This window comes from Lycium barbarum, chromosome 7 (genome assembly GCF_019175385.1).
Source record: "Lycium barbarum isolate Lr01 chromosome 7, ASM1917538v2, whole genome shotgun sequence".
Lineage (NCBI taxonomy): Eukaryota > Viridiplantae > Streptophyta > Magnoliopsida > Solanales > Solanaceae > Lycium > Lycium barbarum.
Window position 1 is genome coordinate 102,342,816 of NC_083343.1, and position 6,878 is coordinate 102,349,693.

The following is a 6,878-nucleotide window of genomic DNA, read 5'->3' on the forward strand; positions in this document are numbered from 1 at the left end:
GTTTGCAATTGAGCAAAGACATGATCTCTCTCATTGTTTTCTTTTGCGACAGCAGCTAGTGATGGACTACCATAAGAGAGACTCTCACTATTAGTTGAATGCCAAGCATGATTGTGGGTGGTGAGTTTATCAAGCAATCGGGTGATGTTGATAAATGACTTGTCCATGAAGCATCCTCCCGCGGCAGTATTGACAGCAATCTGATTCATTGTATCTAAGCCCTTGTAGAATGTCTCGGTGAGAATAGCATCCGGAAACCCGTGAGTTGGAAATTGAGCTAGATAGTACTTGAACCGCTCCCATGCCGAATATAATTGTTCCCCCGGGAGCTGTTTGAACTCAAAGATCTTATCTTGAAGTTCAGCCTTTTTGCTCGGTGGGAACCACTTCTTCAGAAATGTATTGGCTAGCTCGCTCCAGGTATGAATAGAATTGCTGGGAAGCTTTTCATACCATTCCCTTGCTTGGCCAGCCAAGGAATATTTGAAGACCCGTAACCGAAGTGCATAAGCAGAAATAGCACCTTGGGATTGTTGAGCACACACGTGCAGGAAGTTCTTCAAATGTCGGAGCGGAAAATCCTCCGAAGAATTTCGAAAATAACCTTCAAGTTTCAACAGCTGATAGATTGAACTATCAATTTTGAAAGTAGCATTTCTAGTCCTAGGAGGGACCACAGCAGAAGCATAATCAGCTTCATTGATGAATTCGGCAAATATATTCTCATCTTCGTCCTCTTCTGGTGCAGGTGGTTTCACTTGGAGTCCACCTTGGTTTCCTTGATTTCGATTCGGTCTTCGTGCCATGTTCACCTGGTTCACCACAACAGCAAACAAGGTGTGAAGGAATAGAAAAAGTTTTAAAGAAGAGTACGCAACAATCAGTAATTTCAAAACCGTATTCCCTGGCAATAGCGCCAAAGTTTGATACTCTCAAATTACATCTATTAATGGCGTAAAGCGAACGTTGTCAAATATAGTAACCCAAACAAGGTTGGGGTCGAATCCCACAGGGAATATGGAGAGAAAACGGTACTAATTGTATGCAATACTAGTCTTTAAAGGCTTTAATCCTATTCCGAATAGTTTGAAATATTTGTTGAGTAATGTAATTGAATACTTTGACTTGAATTGTACTTAATGCGAGAGAGAGATTAAGGTTGTGTTCCCCATTTTGATTAGATATTATGCTTCAGGTTTCAATGTGATATACTTCTAATGGTTGTTCTAAGAGTATGCACTTGATCTCTTAAGGACTTCCTAATGTTTCCCAACAGTTAGGCTGTATTTCCTCTTTATGATTTTTTCAAATGTAAAAGAGTTGAAATCGAAGAGTGACCAATAATGCCAATTAGACTTGTTCTTATCCCTAATTTAGTCTATTAAACGAGGGTTAATGCCCTGAGTCATCGTTATTCAATCTTACCAATACTGACTCTCTTTCCCAAGAAAAGTTAGTATAATGGCTTAGGCTAATGCTTGCAATCATTACCCAACGCTAACGCACAAAGACAGAATAAATACCAACAACCATTATGTATATATCAATAGTAGAAACCCATTCACATAATACCCATCATGGGATCCACAACCTTAGAATTAAAATTTGCTACTCATCATTTTGGTTAACAAAGCAAGCTTAAAAGTTAACATAATATACTTACGATGCTAATACAATATGGAATGAAAGTGAAGTTAGTGCTTTAAATGCTCCAACCACTTCAAATATTCAAGACTTAAAGTTAATTCTCCCAAAGAAAATTAGAATCTGAATTAAAACCCTAACTTTAAGTATTTATAGGGTCAAAAATTGCACCAAATGTCTGCACAAAAACACCCTTACGCGGCATCATTAAGGACCGTAACACAGGTTACAGTCCGTCCTTCGGTTTCGTCCTTTGTCAGCTTGATATAGGTCAACCGTTACGGTTTCTTGCGACAGACCGTGACACAGGTTATGGTCCGTATGTTCCAGCGGATCATGGCCTCAGTGTTCAGTGGCCAATGTGTTACGCCACGACATTACGCCCCGTAACTTGAGTTACGGACCGTCCTTCTGGGCGTAACATGTGACACCACTTAGGCTTCTTACTGGAAATTTCCTTCAGCTTACGGTACACGTTACGGCCCGTAACATGAGTTACTGACCGTCCTTTATAGCGGCACGCATCTGGATCTTCTTCTCTGGTACGGATCACGTTACGGTCCGTAACTCGAGTTACGGACCGTCCTTTTGCTCCAAGTTGTCCGTTTTTCAGCATTTCTTATCATTTCCGTTCCTTAGTCAACCAACCCTACAAAACACCAAAATAACATAAGAAACGATGTAAAAACACTTAAAAACAAGCAACACTTCTAGTGACAAAGGCATAAAATGTGCCGAAATTCAAGGCACATCATGGGCCCATTTATTAAAAGCTAAGGTGAAAATCCCTTGGTTGCGGTAAAAACTGATTGAGTCAAATAAATTTAGTTTTTTGAAATAACTTTTGCTATAAATGGGACTCAAATTTTCTAGAAAAATCAGTTTGTTGTCTTGAAGAAAACTGTTTTGCCAAATGCCCATTTTACTCAGTTACACAAAATAATCACCAAGTCTGTGATTTTTTGAAAACGCGCATGGGGACCTAAAGTCGACTAAACGGCGTAAGAACCGTTGTCCTAAGACATCTAATTCCAACCATAAGTTTTTCCACTATAATACGAGTTTTCATACACATCCTTATGAATACATCCAATTAAAATAAGTTTGCAAAATGTAAGGAGACAGGGTGATGTTCGACCTAAAATGCATATATTTAGCCATTGTTGCCTTACATTTTAGTACTTTTAATTGTATTTTGAGTATTAATTATATTACTTTGTGCTTAATATTATATTTTTACTATATAGAAATAAAGCGGTGCAAAGTTGAAGACATTTGGAGCAAAATTGAATAAAACGGGAAGAAAATAAAAGAAAGGAAAAGAAAGAGAAGACAAAGTGGAATGTGTCGAGAGGGCCTAATGATTTGGCATAATTTGGTAATGATTGGATTCACTTAAAGTGTTAAACAAAAGAATGGAATTGGAGTTGGTTTGTCCACCGGCAACAGTTAAAGGCATGAATTTCCACTTCAGATGATCAACATGCGTCGCACCTGTGACGCAAAGAAAACGGTCTCTGAATCTTTTTTTTTTCGGTCTTCCACGTTGCACCCGCGACGCGAGTGTGACGCGAGCCCGCTATTTTTTCCCGGCCCGAGTTGGATTTGGTTTTTAAGAGCCTAAGCCTTTTGGTACTCTATAAATACATATTCTACACAGTTTTTACATAACTTTAGATTACTTAAAAGCCTTAGTTCAGAACTTTGAACCTAGAGAGAGCTTGGAGCCGCCGTGGAGGCCTTAGTTACAGGGTTTTACCTTCTCTTCTCTGTAATACTTATTTTTACATTTTACTTCAGATGATTTGTTATTTTTCCTCCATGTCTATGTGGAGCTAAACTCTTTAGTTCTAGGGTTTTGGCTCAAACATGAAAGTTGGCATTTGATTATCGTTTCTATCTATTGATTTTTCATCTTTGGATTATTTATTTATTCTTGGTCTTCATTGTTTGATTATTTGACGAAATAGTTGAGCACTATCTGTGGCGTGTGATTGAACTAGGGATAGGGAATTTGCATGCGTAATAAGAATAAATAGAGCTTGTTCGATATAATCGTTTCGCTAATGAGGATAGGAGTATACCCTTTAGCCTTGCTTAGTTGAATACGAAGAAGTAAATGCGTTCTTGCTACCTCTGGCGACCACAAGAATATAGGCATTATAGTAGCATCTGCAGACTTGTGAGCAACTCGGAAGATACTCATAAAGTTATAATCAACTCGTCAACTAGTAACCCATAGGTAGAATGATTTGAAGACTCAACTGGATTGTTAGTGGTCATAGCCCTAGATCTATCTCTTCTCGGATAAAAATCTGCTCTTTCTTGGTTGAAGTTCATTATTTGTTTTCTTTTATTTTTATTTATTTATAAATATAAATTTGAATTTTATTTCTTGTTTAGATAATTAGTATCGTTTAATTTAGTAAACAGTTAATCATAAGTCTCTGTGGGTACGATATCTGGACTTAAAAATCCTATATTACTTGTACGACCACGTATACTTGCGTGTGCGTTTGGGAGCAACACAAGGTTAGACTAGGGGCGTACCAAGCCCCTAGTTTGGTCTTTTTCACCCCCGACTGGGCCTTCTGCGCGCCTTGCTATTTTCCCGTTTGTCTCCCCAGACTCTATTTTGAAGTAGTATTCTTGCTTAAGCCTTAGGCCTAAGAGGGTGGTTTTCATGCATTTTTTACCCGAGCAGTCGCGTGATAGGAGGGGTGGGGGGAGAAAGAAAGAAAACACCGGTTAGTTTATAATCGCTGAACTTATCACTAAGGTAAATAACTAAAATTAAATACACACACATTGGATGATGTAGAACACACACCATGGCATAGGGAATCGGTCTGGATCCTATATATCTGATGTCTCACAAGTTTCAAGGGGTTTCAGAGAACCCCAGTTATGGCTAACACCGGGAGATTAAGACAACCCCGAATTACCATGATTGGCCTTGGATTCATTTGGGCCTTATTGAGAGTGGACAAAGAGAGTATAGATTCAGAGACCATGGACACAAATAATCTACTAATGGCTTATATGAGCAGTCATGGGCACTGTATATTGAGACAATTCTCCAAGATAAAATCAGACATTACAGCATAGCACTTGATCAGATCAACTTCAACTTCTTTAAAAAAAGAGAACGGACAAACAGCCATAGTTACAACAGAAATGCAGAGGAAAGAGAAAAGCAGTTCCCAGGAGGGAAATGCAACAAATCAAACTTGCATAGGCTTCAAAACAGTCTAGTTTAGATTACAGCCAACCTAAAAAATATACTCATGTAAGCACCGTACAAACAACAATTGCCTTATTAATCTAAACCTCAACAGGATCAAACTTAAGCTGCCACTGCCCAGTAGGTATTTTGAAATAAAGGAACATATACATAATCCCACATAAGCAGCAATGTTGAACAAAAATAAGAAAAGGAATAATCACTCATGATCACACTTACAAAAATTAATTTTCCCAGAAGGAAGAGAAGCAGGAGGAAGAGAAGAAGCAACCAGTAAACTAGAAAGTCATGTAACACACAGAGGACTAGTGGCACAAAATGGTGGGGGAGGCTAATCTTGACACTGGAAATGGAAAATGGCAGAAGCCAAGCCACTAAGGAAATGAGTAGACATAAGACAAATGCAAGTCTTGGGGGGCAGGCATCATACACACTAAATGCAGTAGCCAAATAAAATCACAATGTGATAAAAAGGGTCTACTCCTTGGATGTAAAACAGGAAAGTTTGAAAATATCAGTGTCACTTAGTTATAAGAGCAGTAGGACAAAATGCTGGAAATAGGCTAGTGACTTAGGACGGCCTAGTTTTAACTCAATGCAAAAAGGGGAAGGGACAAGACAAGATGCAGCCATGGAGCAACACATACAAACAATGGACAGGTAGGGATCTAGACAACACCTAAATATGTTTCAACAAGAAAAACAAAGCACCAGGAGCCCCTCTAGACCTTGTAGAGCCAAAGGTATTTAAGCCAGAAAGAGAGAAAAAGGATCACACAACAACCAGCCTGAATAGTTCAAACCCCAAACCATTTCTCCTTCCCATCAAGGCATAGTCAAACCACTCTCCCCTACCTGAAGCCTCTGTGAATCCCAAGAGTATGAGGGGGAGGTTCAAAAAATGGAAGCAAGAGTTTCAGGCCCCTGAAAGGGAAACAGGATAGGGTGGGGTCATCACCTCCCCATCTCCTTTCTCGAGTCTCCTTTCAGCAAAAAGGGATCCTGGGCTCCACTGGTCATTACCTTCAGTTCATGCCAGGCTCACCTTTTCCTCTCCTAAAACCCTTTCCCCCATCTTAATATACTCACCCTAATCATCCAGTGGCAGCACTAAGGGGCTTTAGGCAGGCTTACCCACATTCAACCCTGTCACATCTTTCTTCTTAAACAAACTCATTTGGTCCAGGTCTACAGGCTCCTGGTGACTAAAATTAGTTGTAAATGCTAGGGGTAAATTTCTCAAAAGAACCATATCAAGCAGTGTTAAACTAAATAGTTCATGTGGACTAGGTTCAGGTTCCAGAAAACTGTTGACATCAAATTCAAATATAAGCACTGAGCACAATCACTTTTTTTGTCACAAAGTGGGCAAAATCAAACTAATTACTCTTTAACACTACCAAATTTAACTAAGAAAATGGCATGGTGTGAGGGGGGGGGGGGGGCTCTGGTTTTTAATGACAGCAGGATTCAGAAAAGAGGACACAGTCTTTTGTCTGTTAGAATCAAGCCACACAACTGAGACAACATTCAACAACAAGCAGGACATGGAGGCCACAAGGCAATTTTGAAGATTTTGAGAAAGAAATGAAAAAAAAACCAAAGGTCAAACAAAGAAGGGAGGCACTCTCAGTTTGAAGAAAGGTAAGTCCATGTAACACAAGAAGAAAACTTTAGACTGAAAAACAAGTAAAATGGGAAAAAGCACAAGCCAGACACATAATTTTATTCCAGAAAAATGCAAGGACTATCACACCTTTGCTAAGGCCAAATTGATTTCCAGCCTAAAGTGTACACATAAACACCTCAATGAAAGCTTCACCAAACTCTAAGCAAGGTCAATCATAAGGAAACCTTAGCCTAGTTGACTAGTTTGTTACAGCAGTGAGGTCAAACAAGTGTAAAGGAAGGACATTAAACTTCATGATACAAACCAAACTTGGACCAAATCACAAAAACAAAAAAAAAACTACCAGGCTTGCCAGTGTAA

General features: G+C 39.2%; 1 non-coding gene across 1 annotated transcript; it reads left to right on the forward strand.

The window, feature by feature from the left end:
- Window positions 1-255: 255 nt before the first annotated feature.
- LOC132604795 (small nucleolar RNA R71) lies at window positions 256-361 on the forward strand. The gene has a single exon (XR_009568894.1). It is a non-coding gene; the product is annotated as a small nucleolar RNA R71 (small nucleolar RNA).
- The last annotated feature ends 6,517 nt before the right edge of the window (window positions 362-6,878 follow it).